A 16163-nucleotide genomic window follows, 5' to 3' on the forward strand; every position below is an offset into this window, starting at 1 on the left:
TAAATTTTGCTCAAACTCTTTCCCAGATAATAAAGTTCTTTGATATTGCCTGTTTCCCTTTCCCAGGCCATAAATCCCAGATGTCCATCCATAAAGTAATCAATAGCCTGGGGTGTCAGCAGAGCATCCTTTCCCGGGTTGTAAAATAATTGAGCCCCAGAATGTCTTCCTTTCAATGTAGGAAACAGCTGTTTGAAAGTGAGGTGTGACAAAACCTGCTTTGATCTGTCTTATTTCATCTGTTATCTTGTCTCGAACAAAATATAATGGAAACCAAAATGTACAGATTTTATACACCATAACAATGATAAAGACAGCAACTTACACAAACATCATGGAACAAGACAGGAGTCAATCTTTTACTGGATTCTAGTCCATCTCAGGGGAAACTCATGCACACTCTTGTGGTTACTAATACAGGAATAATGTAGTGACCAATTAACACAGAGTCTTTTGGATATGGTAGGTAGACTAGACTACTCAAGAGAAAAGATTACAAAGACTAAGGGAAGATACACAAACTCACTATAGACAGAACATATACTGGAATTTTAACACAGTCTTGTGAAACTACGAGGCAGGTGCACTACTCATTACCTCGCCATGCCACTCTCAATCTACAGTGCTGTTTACTGTATATAGCTATAGCTGCCAAGTGAAAAAACTTCCAAGTGACAGTCATCTTGAAAACACCAACAGGCCAAAGCTCAGGAGATCACGCTTTTCTAACTAGAGACACAAGACAAAGGTGAAGTGCACCCCCTAGTGAAAATATATTGTGATAAACAAATATGAGAGACTGAGGCTCCCAGAGGATAAGAAACCTGCTCTCTTGGTTTATTCCTACTGATAAGAAAAATAGGCATAAACACAAAGATGTAAAATGGAGTAGGTGTGAAAGTGCTGTATTTCAAGTGTGTTCAATGTACAATCAAAATATTGAGCACTCCTCACTAGTGAGCCATACTTCTAGTATAGACTGAGATATAAAGGAGAGCAAAACTAAAAATGTTCTTGAACATGGAGTGGTATGGTGACACAGAGGTTAGTACCAGCGTCATGTGTTTCAATCAGGAAGCCAGCCATAGTTTGCATTGTATGTGTGTGTTTGGTGAGGTCCTGTGGGTACTCTTGATTTTTTGGGGACATGGAGGGTTAGATTAACTTTAACTGGAGAGTCTAACCTGACTGTGTACATGAGCAGGCCCTGTGATCAACTGGTGACCCCATCCATAGTTGTTCGCAGGTTTGTGCTCAGTGCTGCTTAGATAGACTCCTGACTCTACATGTTGCTGAAATTGATTAAAAAGTTTGATGATGTTGTATTGTATTAATATACACCTCATTTTGTGTTTTAGCATTATTGGAAGTACATTTGTAAAACCGCAGCAAGATCTGAACTTTTAATATAGACAATACTCTGTAAATAAAGGTACTTTGAAACTAAATTAACTAAACTGAATTGGAGAGCAGCATGGTGGAACAGTGGTTAGAAAGATAAAGGCTGATTCACAGAGCCAGAGATCTGGGTTCAAACCTCAGCTTATTCACTATCTGTTTGGAGTTTACACATCTTTTCTGTATCTGTGTGGGGTTTTCATCTGGGCACTTTGGTTTTATTACCCACACCCCAAAGGTATACATTTAAGACTAATTGGCAGCTCTGACCTGCGAGGGAATTCAATGGACAGGCACCCAGTTCTGGAGTAGTTCTCACCAGTGCTACCACAATGGTCAAACTGCAACCATGAAATGGATAAGGGTGTTAGAAAATGGATTGGTAAAAAGAACTGCTTTGGTGCAGACAATGTTCAGCTTATCATTTTCTAATTTGTTCAGTCAGGCAGCATGGTGGTGCAGTGGCAGTGCTGCTTCCCTGCAGGAAGGAGTCAGGGCTTTGAGCCCCTTGTGTGGAGTCTGTGTAGCCTTCCTCTGGGTGCTCTCATTTCCTCCCACCGTCCAAAGACATGCAGATTAGGTGAATTGGTGCTGTAAAATCGTCTTGTGTGTGTGTTCATTCACCCGCTGCTATGGACTGGTTCCCTGTCCAGGTGTTGCTCCTGCCTTGAGCCTTGTGCTTACTGAAATTGGCTCCAGTTGCCCTGGATATACAGGTTTAAGAAAATCAATGGATGGAGCTGATCGGTACATTCATTTTCCTAACCTGCTTATTCAGGATAGGGCTATGGGGAAGCTGGAGCCCATCCCAGGAAGCATAGGGCACAAAGCAATAGCAATAGTTAGAGAGCTCAAGGTAATTGGGCTCATTTAGCTTTTATTTTCCATCAGATTTACACAGCACAATTTCACAAGTGTTTAAAAATCAAAAACACTTCCACTATTATACACGTTGAAACATACTGTAAGTAGCAGCAAATAAAAAAAATCACAGAAAAATGAGGTTACCTTAAATAATGTAAATGTCTCTTGGTGAAATGCTAGACATTAGCAAACCAAGATTCTCAGTCCTTGATGATGCAAAACAATTACAATAGAAAATAATATGATATCAATTAAAAAGACCCCTCTCTGAAAGTTCATACTTGAGAGCACACATTTTAATGTTAATATAATTACAATTCAATTAATATGTGGGATATTTTCAGCATGACACACACAGTCTGCTATTGGCTTTACAGCTTCATCTCTCTTTCCCTCTAAGTTCCCCTCCTGCGGCTCACTCAGTGACAACTTAACACTTACCTTCTTCCCATAAACAGCAGGACATCAATAATTCAGCATTTTGTTATAAGGCTCATCAATTCAAAAGAAGACTTCACCAGTCTCTTATTTCACTCTCGGTAAGAGGTTCAGCTATAAAGTTATCATGTAGTCTTTTGGGAATGTGGATATTCAACTATTTTTTCCCCTACATTTCAGTTTTGTTTTTCAGAGCAGTATGTCAAGTGTAATTGCCTCTGTCTTTTATTTTGTTGTATATTGATTTTCTTTTTTGATAGAGCCCAGGGCCATGTTAATATCACTAGACAATTAGAGGTGCATTGCCTAGGTGTCTCTCCAAACAACATAGTTTGTTCTCGTAATATTTGTAGCTTTCTTTGTTTTAAATAGAACTCTCCTTTCCTAACTAAAATATTTGCTTTTTGAAGACCTTGAGATCCATTTCAATGTCTGATAATCCTTCCTTGGCAGCATTTCTCTCTCCCTCCCCCATCTTCAGGTAGAGGGTTAAGCCCTGGGAATTAAATATCCAGTGGAGTGACTTATTACTGCACTGAAGGATGAAACAATAGGAAGACCAGAGGAAATGGACTCTGTTCAGTCAGGAATATGTCATTACCTCAGATGAATCTTAATTACTGCTCTATATGTGAACAATTCCACTGCATGTAGATAGGAACATAAAAATCTGTATTTTTTTGGCCCATCCCTCAGTAGATAAACATGGAATCTTTATTTGGTTTTACTCTGGTCTTTAGTGAACACTAAACCAATGTGTTTCAGGGTTCCAGAACGATTTCTGGATTATTTACAGCTGTTAAAAATGAAATTACAACAACATGTAAGAACAGCAGGGGTACCCCAAGGCTTTCTTCTTCTTTTTCTTTATTTTTTCTCACTTATATGTGGGGTCGATGTGCTTAATCAATCTTCTCCATACAGTTCAGTCCTGCAGCTCTTCCTCAGTAAAACCCTTCTTCTTCTGCTTTATCCATCCTCCACCACTTTGGACTGCCTTGCTTTTTCTTCCCTTGTACTTCCATTCCCAACACTCTTTTACCCACACATCAATTGTCTCTCCTCATCACATATCCATACCACCTCAACCTACATTCCAGAAACGTCTCAGGTACTTCTCCTACTTTTCTTGTACCTCTGATTGTCTCATTTCTTATGCTGTCCTTTTTTGTAACTCCACACATCCATCTCAACATTTTCATTTATGCCACATCTAACTTTTTCTCCTGTGCTCCCTTAACTGGCCGTGTCTCGACTCCATATATCATTGCTGGTCTTACCATCGTCTTAAAAAACCTTGTCTTTACCCTTCACCTTAATTCTTCAAACACACAATACTCCTGATACCTTCTTCTAATTGTTCCATACACACTGCACTCTATGTGTTATCTCTGCATCTAATTTTTAATCTTGGGCTACCACTGACCCTAGTTATTTAAATTATTCAACTCTTTTCAATAGCTATCCCTGCAAGCTAACTTTTGAATCCTGATCATCATTAAACCTCAAATATTCTGTCTTTTTCACAAATACAGTATCTTCAATCTTCTATCTTCCAAATGCCTTCTCCATTCTTCCAACTTCTTTTCCACTTCCTCTTTTCTGGGTGCTACATAATACAAAGTCATCAACAAAAGCATGCACCAGGGGGGGTTGGTCCTTTATCCCACAAGTCAACACATCCATAACCACATGAAAGAGGTAAGGACTTAAAGAAGAGCACCATGACTTAAAGAAGAGCCCTGGTGCAGACCACCTCTATCTGGGATCTTATCTGTTAACCCAACTCTGCTTTTAACCTGAGTCCTCCCTCCCTCGTTCTTAACCTGGACATTCCTCACACACTTCTCTGGTACTCTATTCTCCCTCAAGCACCTCCAGACCTCTTGACATGGCACTCATAAGCCATAAGCCATCTTTAAATCAATACACACCATATGCCAAACCTTTCTGTTTTTTCTTGATGCTTCTCTAATCAGTTGTTTCAATGCAAAGACTGCATCAGTCGCTCCTTTCCCTGACATAAAACCAAACTGCTCATCCCCTATGGTGGTCTCTTCCCAAAGCCTTCACTCTAAAACCCTTTACCAAATTTTCATTGTCTTTGACATCAGCTTTATTACTCTGTAGTTTCCACAATCCCAAATACTGTAACACCCTTCTCCTCATAAATGGGTACAATCACACTGTTCCTCCACTCCTCTGGTATTCTCTTCTGTTCATATATCCTCTGCATTACATCCAACAACACATCTATTCCTTCTTCTCTTAAACTCTTCCACACTTCTGCTGGTATTTCATTCAGTCCTGTTGCCTTTCCATCTACCATTCTTTTCATTTTTTCACTTTATCCTTATTCTTGGTACTAGCCCTTAATTTGCCACTCCATTCCCAAATACCACCCTTGGATTTTCTTCATTCAACAGCTTTTCAAAGTACCTCTTCTATCTATTCTTGATCCTATCATGCTCACTCAAGACCACACCTTGCTTATGTTTCATCTGCTTTAGCTGACTAAAATCCCTCCCAGCTTTGTTCCTGTTCTTTGCTATTTTAAAAATCATTGTCTCTCCCTGTTTTGTCTCCAATGTTTTTATAAACCTCCTCCAAAGCTTGTGCCTTGGCTCTTGCCACTGCCTCCTTTGCCTCCTTGTTTGTCTGTCCATAGATTTCCTTCTTCTGTGATTTGTACCATGTCTTCTTTACCTCCTTCTTAGCCTTTGTCACATCTTGCTCCTCTCTATTCCACCACCATTTCTCCTTGGCCCCAAGTGGGCTCCTTCCTGTCATCCTACCTAACACCTCTTCACCTACTCTTAATACATCTTTGCTATTCTTCTCCCATCATTCCTATAGACTCTTAAATGACTGCACTTCATTTAAAACTTTCTCCCTAATCCTTTTCCTAAGCCCTTCCTCTTTACTCTCCACCAATTTATCCTTGGTGCTGCTTGCTCTGGTTTTATTCTCATGCTGATTTCAATCTCCCAGTCCATCATCACCACTTTATGGTGCACTCTCACACTTTCCCCATTTATGACCCTGTAATTGTTTAGCTCTTTCAAATGAGATCTTCTATTCATTAGAAAGTCTATTTGACTTTCCCTTCATCCACTAATCTAAGTCACAAGCTGATTTACTTTCTTTTCAATAAATATGTTAACCCAAATCAGATGCCATTACAAAATCTACTGTCCTCTCTCCTTCCCCATTTTTCTCCCCTACTTCCCACTCTCTATGTACCCTCTTGATCATCTCTCTACTTTTTCCCACATACCCATTTAGATTACCACCAACAATCACCTTTTCACTTTCTTGTACAACCCTAAGCTCTTTATCCATTTATGCCCAGAAAATGTACTCCTCTTCCTCACAGCCCACAAGAAGTGTATATTTACAAATAACATTAACTACATTTTCACCAAGTCTAGCTTGATGCTAATCACCTACTATTCCTGCTATTTACACAGACAAGTGTTAGTTCTTCGGATACTACTATACTTATACCATTGATGCCTTGCTCATTTGCTCCACTGTACAACAACTTACATTTTCTTCTCAAATCTCTTGCCTTATTCACCCTCCATTTAGGTTCCTGCATACACAACACTCCCAATTTCTTCCTTTCCATCAAATCTGCCAACCCTCTTCCTTTCCTAGTCATTACTCCAACATTCTGTGTCCCCAATCTCACCTTTAACTTACAGATCTTCTTCTGCTTCTTCTGGACTAGCTTCTTTAGCCGGGCCTGTCTTTGTTCCCATAGCTCTCACTCACTTCCCACAGGGGTTAGAAAAGGCCCAAGTGCATTGTGTACAGGGTCCACCCTAGCATTTTCTGAAGCTGACTGGATCGATTCCATCATTAAGGTTTTAGATAGGTTTTACAGCCTGATGCCCTTCCTGAAACTAACGTTTTCTGTTTATCCAGATTGGGGACTAGTTCCAAGTTGGGCTGATTTGCCAGACTGGTGGCTAAATTAATTGGGGTTCTACCAATTAATGCTGTTAAATTGCCATTTTAAAAGGCAAAAACAAAGTACACTCAGAAATCTGAGCAAAACCAACATACCTTTCTCTCTGAAGGCCTTTCAAATGACAGCCGCTTTCCTAACCCTAACCCTGGGGCTCCACCTATAAAGAACAAAGAACAGAGATACATTCAAAAAAGACAGTACATAGTAATAGATATGATAGAAAAACATCAAAATATTACACATAATAACACAGAAAAAAAAGAAATAACAATAAAATCAATAAACACACATTAATGCATAATACTTTAAGAGACAAATTATACCTAAACTAGTCATTTAGCCCATTGCAATAACGGGCGCTAGAACAGTAGTGCATAAACATTAGTAGGAACAGTCTATATTAAATGGCAAGGGACTTTGACCTCATTCTTTTTGTTGGTCGTATTTTTCTTTCTTTCAGCCTTTCTTTTGTTGATGTTTACTTGCTGAGCTGACCGTTCTTCGTGGGCTGCCGCCGTGTATTGTGTGTCTTTAATTTTCTGTGACAGTAATAATGTCTTGTACGGCTCTATTCAATAAGGGCGTGCACAAAAAGGCGAGCTTCAAAAGGGCGCCCTCAATTGAGCGCGGCGAATAAAGGCGTTCGTAGATAATTTAGTTCAAATGGCTCTGGAATATGTGAAGAGCAACAAAGGTGCAGATCTTTATTTAAGTGCGCCTTTATTCGCTGCGACCAATTGAGGTCGCCCTTTTGAGGCTCGCCTTTTTGTGCGCGCCCTTATTGAAGGATACCGTCTTGTACGCCTGCTGGCTTGTACGTCCGTAATATACCTTTAATTTTCTCTGGTGGTAATACAGGCGTGCGCGTCGGTAATATGCCTTTAATCTCCTCTGACAGTAATACTGGCTTGTATGTGGCTGTAATATGCGTCACTGTATTGTGTACCTTTAACTTCCTCTCGCAGTAATACTGGTTTGTATTTCCGTAAAACGCCTCTAACTTTCTCTGACAGTAATATCGCGCATCGCACCGTGCCCCGCGTATGCGCACTTCACCAGAAGACACCCACACACGGACACCTGGACGCACATAGGGATTTTATATATATAGATGTTTGACTTGGTATACAGTAGACTTCAAATGTCTATACCTCTATTGATATTTTCGCTTTTGTTGATTTAAATATTGAAATCAAGAAAAATCATGTTTAGACACATAATAAATCTTGAAACCATCTATATTATAACCTTGTGGTCTTCAGTCAAATTTCTTAAACTCAAGGCCAAACTATGTACTAAAGCTCATGGACTTTTAATTTTTCAAGAGAAGAAATTTTCTCAATATATGTATTGAGCCTTCCTCAAACTCAGAAATTCAAATTTTTGAAATTTAGCAAAAATAGCATGGAGGTAAGAACTGTAATGTATGAAAATACAAAGTAATCAAAGAAATAGGTAAGCAGGTAAGAGAGTGGACAGCGTGTGTTGGAGCACCTCGGATGTTTGGCTACAAGTGGGGCAGACGAACGTCCGCTCTAATAGACTCCCGAGGGAGCTGGCACAGGATGTGCACGTGTTCAATGGCTCCCGGCCACTTACTCAGGATGAAAGAACCCCGAATCCACCGCCGGCCAAGATTATTAACCTGCTCTTGACTGTACGAGATTTGGAGTCCGTCCTCCAACCTGTACAGTCTCTCTTACAGGCAATTGACCTGCTGAAGCAGGCAGTCGAGAGAATGGAGAGGACAGCAGAGGTGCCATTGAAGGCAGCATGTCAGTGGCTGACTTGAAGCGGCGCGGGACTCTTCAAACAGCTTGACGTGGCAGTACAGGTGAATGGTTCATGTACCGTAAATAATAACAGAAACCTGAGCAAATTGAATCTGGAAGTGATGCACGAAAGAAGGAACGGCTTGTATGTGTTGACACCCAAAGCTCCCCATGCCAAATGCTGGTGGTGGTCTCACACAAGTCAAGAGGTGTGCAAAGAGGTGTGTCTCTTCTTGTCTCATAGAGAGACTCAGACTGTCGCCGCACCCCAGATAATAAGGAGGACCTGGAAAGGCAAGTACGGGTCTTCAAACACTGCAGCACGTGAGTCCCTGCGCTCACATGTGACAGAGGGCTGTACTCCGTGGGGGTGGAGGGTGGTCTGACACCAGCTGAGTGCAAAGCAGGTTTTCAATGTCCGGAGGGCATGGACACAGGCTGGGGTGCAGCGCGGTTACAAGTGCCACCAAGTTAGTCACATGTGGAGATGTTACAGGAAGAAGATCTCCATAGATGCCTGGAGAGGGTGTCAGTGCAGCGCCTCTCCATCCCCCTTGTGTTTATATTTTACAGGACGAAACCATGGCCTACACTTTACAGGACAAAACCATGGCCTGGATGAGTACAGCCCCCCATCCAATAGAACAGCCCTGGCAGGACAGGATGCTTCGCCTGGCAAGACTCAGCTGGGGGAGGAGCAGTGTGGCAGGCAGGCCGGGACGCCCTGAGTGTGGAAGGACCGGGGGAGAGAGTATTTTCAGGACAGTTGCTCCCCAACAGAGGGCAGCCCTCTTGGTTTCCAGCAGGGCCACACATCTTGAGCATGGGAGCTCAACCCTGTTGGACACACCCTCAGGGGGCACATAGACCTTTTCAGGGCCTTATTTGGCCAAACTTTTGCCACACCCAGAAGTGTGGCCGGAAGAAGCTTGTTGGGCACCCGGAGTCCTTCCGGGTGCCCTATAAAAAGGGGCCAGTCCCCACCATTCGATGGCCAGCCAGAGTCGGGGGGAAGAGGACAAAGCCTGAGGAGGAGTGGAGGGAGAAGGACTGGCAGCAACAAGGGACTAAATTGTGCTGTGTGGTGATTGGTGCACTGTGAGTGTAGTGTGGCAAAATCTGTCTCCTGCCTGTCTGTGTCTGGGTTGGCTCCACAATATACACAGAGAGAGAGAGCAACAACAGGGCTGTAATAAGGTAACCCCAATTGCACAATTGCCTGAGGAAACATAGATGTTAATGCCTTCTTCTCTCTCACCTTTAGACCAGAGGATGAGCCTGATGACAAGCTGTGATGACACTTCTGGTTTGGTCTTCTGGATATCTTGCTTCTTTCCTATAGTGAGCTACTTATGGAACAAGGGCACAGGAAGTTGGCCTTTACTAAGGAGCTAAAGCAGGACAATCACCTTCGTCACTGCTTGTATCTTGCGTGCTGAAGTAAAAGCTCCCATTTTGAATATACTGTAGCCTTAAAAATGTTCCTACCTTTCCAACAATGTCCTGCATATGACATCAAACTGCATCTGGCCCTGCAGGCAGTCCTCCAACTTGCAGGGAAATCATGGGGGTGGTGGCAGGATTGGCAATCCAGCCACCATAAAAAAGGGGATGGAGGAAAGCCCTTGTAAGCCTCAACCCCGGAAGAGCTAAAACCATTGTCGAGCCAATGGGGTCAGGTCTGTTGGGGATCAGAATTGGTGTGGTGCTTCGGGGTCCCAATTTGGAGGAAGCCCATCCAGGTAGGTGCATGGAACGTCTTGTCTCTCTGGCATGATGGCATATCTATTGCACTCCATTTTTCATTGGAACATCTGGAGAATAGAGACGCTATGGTCCGCATGTTGTTTGTTGATTTTAGTTCGGCTTTTAATACCATCATCCCCTCAGAATTTGATCAGCAAACTGGGCCCATTGGGACTGGGCATACCTCTGCAAAACTGGATATTGGACTTTCTAATGGATAGGCCACAGTACGTACGGGTAGGAAAAGAATAAATCAGATACCATCTCCTTGAGCACAGGTTCTCCACAGGGGTGTGTTCTAAGTCCCCTCCTCTTCACGCTCATGACCCACGATTGTTGTGCCAAGTTCAGCACAAACCAAATTATTAAGTATGCGGACGACACAACAGTGGTGGGTCTCATTCGAGGTGACGGGGAAGGGGATTACAGAGAGGAGGTGAAGTCATTTGTGGAATGGTGTGATAAAAACAATCTGATACTGAATGTCGAAAAAACAAAAGAACTGGTGATCGACTTCAGGAAGAAACAGCTGATACACATCCCGGTCTACATTAAGAACACTGCTGTGGAAATTGTGCAGTCTACTAAGTTCCTGGGAGTTAATGTGACGAACAACCTCACCTGGTCCCTGCACACCTCCTCCGTCATCAAGAAAGCTCACCAGCGCTTGATCTTTCTGCGGAGGCTAAAGAGGGCCCATCTCAGTAAGTCAGTCCTCACCACTTTTTACAGAGGGACCATAGAGAGCATGCTAACCAGCAGCAGCTCTCTGTGGCAGGAGAGCTGCAGCGCTTCGGACTGGAAAGCACTGAGGAAAGTGGTGAGGGCTGCGGAGAGGATCATTGGAGCCCCGTTGCCTAATGTACAAGACTTGGCAAAACAACGCTGTCTGGCCAGAGCTGTGCGGATTTCTAGAGACCCTACTTATCCTGCCTCTCATGCCCTCAAGCAGAAGGTACCGCAGCCTGAAATGTAGAACTACCAGGTTTAAAAACAGTTTTTTTCCTACTGCCATTCGTCTTTTAAATGAAGCATTTTAGTATTTTATTGTAGGCTGATTTTAACTATTTGTTTTTATTAATGTCTTGTGCATCGTATTTTCGTTCTGCAGCACATCTTGGATGTTCTGCTAAATGACAAATAAAATTGAATTGAATTGAATTGAATTGAATCTTCCTCTGCTGTTGGAGGAGCCATGTAAACTCCACATTTCAGTGGCAGCTCTCTCTGAGGTGCGCAGACCTGAGATTGGCCAGATCTCTGTGGGTGGATACACCTTCTATTGGTCTGGTCGCTCTGTCACACTCGGGGGACAGCTTTTGCTGTAGCGGACTGGCTTCTTCTGATGGTGTCTGATGTTACTCCTTTCAATGAGCGTATTATGAGACTCAGATTACGGCACTCCCTGGGTGCCTTGTCTGTTGTGTCGGTGTATGCTCCAACCACGGTTAGTGATGTCTCGGTGAGGGAGACATTTTATTTGCAACTCCACTTGGTGGTTGATGGGTGCCCATGAGGTGACTCTCCTCTGGCCATTGGTGACTTCAATGCAACCACTGGCACTGACTGGGCTGGCTATGAGAATTGTCTCAGTCCCCATGGGTCTAGTGACTGTGGTGAAAGTAGCTTCATGTTCCTTGACCTTGCAAAAGGTCAGGGGCTGCGAAACTCTGGATCCTGGTTCCAGTGCCCTAAGCCACATCATTGGACTTGGTACTCCAATACTTGTGGTGCAGTGAAGGAGATCGATCACATCCTCATGGGCAGACGCTGGAGGCTCTTGCTAAACTACTGGATATCATGGATGGCCTGTACACTGGTACTGTGTGTGCTGTGCAGAGTGGAGCACTTCTGCATTTTTCCCAGATGATTTTGGGGTTTGTCAGAGGTATGTTCTTGCTCCTACTCTGTTCAATGCTTGCATGGACTGGGTGTTGGGGAAGGCCATGGGGTCCAGTGGCTGTGGGGCATCTTTTGCTGAAGAAAGATTCACCGATCTTGACTTTGCTGATGATGCTGTGATCTTTGTGGAGTCAATCGAGGCTCTGATCGGGGCTCTCAAGAGACCGAGCAAGGAGTCTGTGTCTGGGCTTGTGAATGTCCTGGATAAAAACCAAGATCCAGGCCTTTAATGACCTCTTGGGCACAGTCATCAGCAATGTGTCGGTCAGCGGGAGAGTGTTGAAATTGTCGAGAGGTTTACTTACCTCGGCAGTGACATTCATGTCTCTGGTGACTCTTCCAATGAAGTCAGTAGATGGATTGGGAGAGCATGAGAGGTCATGAGGTCGATGAAAAGGGCAGTGTGCTGCTCCTGATATCTTTGCAAAAGGATGAAGGTGCAAGTCTTTAGAGTCCTGGTGCTTCCTGTCTTGCTATATGGTTGTGAGACATGGACGCTATCCAGTGACCTGAGATGAAGACTGGACTCCTTCTGTACTTTGTCTCTTTGTAGAACCCTTGGGTACCGCTGGTTTGACTTTGTGTCAAATGAGGAGTTGCTCACGAAGTCCCTGAATGAGGTACATTACCTGCATTGTGAGGATGAGTCAAGTTATGGCACTACGACCATGTGGTACAATTCCCATAGGGAAATCTGACTCATTGTTGATAACCCGAGCGGCAGGACCAGGCCAAGGGGACACCCATATAACACCTGGCCGTGACAGATAGATGGTCATTTCCGGAAGGTGGGACTGGAGTGTCTGTCTGGGGTGTTGCCAACCAGGATCCCGAGCTCTTCACTCTTGTGGTGGGTGTTGCAACGTTGCTGTACCAGTGCATGCTCCCCAACCTGACCTGACCTGTTCAAGAATAAAGTTATTTTTCCTTGCAAACCAGTTCTTGCCTTCCTGTCTCTCTGCGACCCAAGCTTGACAATATTTAAAACTAGGGGGCTTCGCCCCCTGCTCGCTTCACTCGCCAACCCCCATATTTGGTTTTCCGGACACACTTTTAAGATTTTTTTGTCTTTGAATTGTTGCTATTTCATTAGTTTCACTTTTATTTCAGAACTTATGTAAAAACAACATTTGGAACCTTTTGAGTCCAAATATGTTGAATCTTTTAAATGAGGTCAGTGAGACATGTCTTTAATGACTTTGTCAGGTTAGAGATAATGAAAACTGGAATTAAAAAGACTCCCAAAAAACGTAGGCGCGAAACACATGCAGAGCAAGATACAGAACATGAAAGCAGAAAAAAACGAAAGTGCCAAAAAAAAAATAGTAAACATCGCGTTAGCGCTAAAAAAGAGAAATTATTACTCGGAGAAATAACTAAAAGGCGAATAGAGATTGAATATATGGACACAGGTGATATGTCAGAAGTACGTAAATATTGTAAAGCTTTGAAGTTTAAGTCAGAGAATTTCAAAAACATGTTTTACCTCACATGCATTTATTGGTTACTTTGCAAAAAAAATTATTAACTGATGATGATGTCTATCGCTTTGTCTGTGCTGAAATTCCAAACACAGAAACCTATCCTGAATTATCTCTAACCCGCTCTGCATGTGTTTGGCCCTTTTGTTTTGTAACCTCTTTATGACGTTTTACATTGTTTTCTACTCTGTCTTTTATTTCTGATCTCGCTTTATCCTGCTTTTTTTTCAATGACACCTGGTCTGTGGTAATTATTTTCCCTTTTTCGAGTATTAATTTCCGTTTGTTTGCGCTACTGCGATCTTTAGTTTCTTTTTTTATACTTTCTAATTTTCCTACTTTCATATTCTTTAACTTTCTCCACATTTGAATCGCGCATATGTTTTTTTTTTTGGAGCCTTTCGAATTGCACTGCTTTCATAATCTGCTCTGCATGTGCATAGCACCAACGTTTGTGAACGTCTTTATGAAGTTCTACTTTGTCTTTCACTCTCTTTTAATTCTGAGCCCGATTGGACGTGCTTTGTTTCAAATCCACTTGTTACGGGCTGATAATTACTTGCCTTATTTTCAGAATTTGCACCTAGATTATTTTTTCTTTTTTCTTTCCAACGCTTTTGAGTCTTTTTTCTCCGTGCTGCTTTCTTCTTCGCTTATTCGTCGACGTTTCATTTATAACGTATTGTCCTTATATGCTTTATATGCGCTGAGACCCTTGATCTGTATGTGCTCAAATCCTTCACAAGACTGAATGTTTTGCTGCTCCGTTGTCTTATTTGATATTGATTGTAAGTAGGGTGTGTCTTGCAAGAATCTCATGTTCTACGTCATCGTGAGACGGTCCTGGGTCAATCTCTTGGCACAATGTCTCATGTTTACGGTCCCCGCGAGACACACCGTGGCAAGTGTCTTTGGTCTTGCGGGTCTTTTAAATGTCTTCCGAGAAGATCACGTATCGTAGCCTTGCTTTTGCTTTCCAGGATTTTTTTTTTATAATAGACAGACTTACTCAATCCAATTCATGGTCATGGGGCTAGGGCCTATCCCAGTTGCACTGGGTGCAAAACAAAAAACAGCCATGGTCAGGTTGCCACTCCATTGAAAGCCCTCTCATGTACATACTCCTACACATAACCACACAAGGCCAGTTTGAAATCATCAGTTATCTTAAAACACACGTCTTTAGCAAAAATTGAGTACCCAGAGGAAACTCATACAGATATGAGAAGAATGTGCAAACTCCATACAGGCAATGGCCAACATAGGATTAGTAAGGCTGGAGGCATTGCGGCATTCTTAAAAAAAAAATTTCTTAAAAATAGGACATTGAGAATAAAGGAGCAAACAATTATCTCTGAATTGTGGAGAGTGTTGGGATTCTTTGTGTTTTCTTTTTAATATATGTCCATTCAAATGCAAGCTAAATGCATATTCTTTGATAGGCACATTAAAAAAAACTGACATAATTCTTTCCTTCCATTACTCCTACTTAAATCTGTCCTATTTCACCTAGCTTAATGAGCCATTTGCTTTTCCATATTGACTGCATTGACTGCTTTATTGGTATTCATGCACTGTTTGAGGGCAAAGAAATGAAAAGTGCTGTCAATAGAAGATCAGCACACTCCCCATGAACATGTCAATGCTGAGGTTTTAACACATTTCTTTTGTGCAGTGGTGCCTTGTTTACATTTTCTTTTTAATGAAAAGAAGACAATTTCCAAAAATTCTGATCTTTTGTTGTTAAAGTTACCATAAATAAGTTGAAATATTTGTTCTCAGGACATGCTTTAATTCCACCAATCCACTTAGTAAACTGACTTATCCCAATACAGAATCATAGTGGGTTGCTGCTAACTCGGCCACCATTCCATACAAAGATCCCAAGATCTCGTCTGTAGATGGAGACACCCCAGCCAACCACACTGCACACTTGTGCACACCTTCAATTGTTTATAACAGGCCAATGTAGATTTGCCAGTCTACTAAATATACAGCATGTGTCTTTGGGATGTATTAGTAAACTGTAGTACCCAGTGAAAAGCCATACAATCACAGGAAGAATTTGTAAACTCCACACATCCACTAGCCTGGGTTGGAATCTGAATTCAGGTCTCTAAAGCAATGATTAATCACTGTATCATCTCATGTTGCAGTTCACCTCACAAGACAGGCTGACTTAATGCTTTCCTTTCTAGGACTGTGACCTCTGTGTTTTGCAGGAATACTTAGAACTAAGTTGTTGGGAGTCTTGCACTCCTATTTGGGTTAGAATGACAAAATGGGATATGATCATCTATATATATAATTCACTAAGCCAGAAGACAAGTAGCCACCCATGGAAAGCACGCCGGAAGGGGCGTGGATTCACTAAGCCGCTGACAAGTAAGACACCCATGGCGCACGCAGGAAGGAGCCATGCCCACCAACTCTAAGACCATTGGATACGACGACAACTCGCAGAGCCACGCCCACCAACTCGGACGCGACGCCTCGGAAAACATGCCTTCATTTCTGTTTGTCTGTGCCACAGTCCACATGCAGCTCTGAGCCACGTTAACTTTTCATTAGTCAACCTCAGTGGAA

This window comes from Erpetoichthys calabaricus, chromosome 16 (assembly GCF_900747795.2).
Source record: "Erpetoichthys calabaricus chromosome 16, fErpCal1.3, whole genome shotgun sequence".
NCBI lineage: Eukaryota > Metazoa > Chordata > Cladistia > Polypteriformes > Polypteridae > Erpetoichthys > Erpetoichthys calabaricus.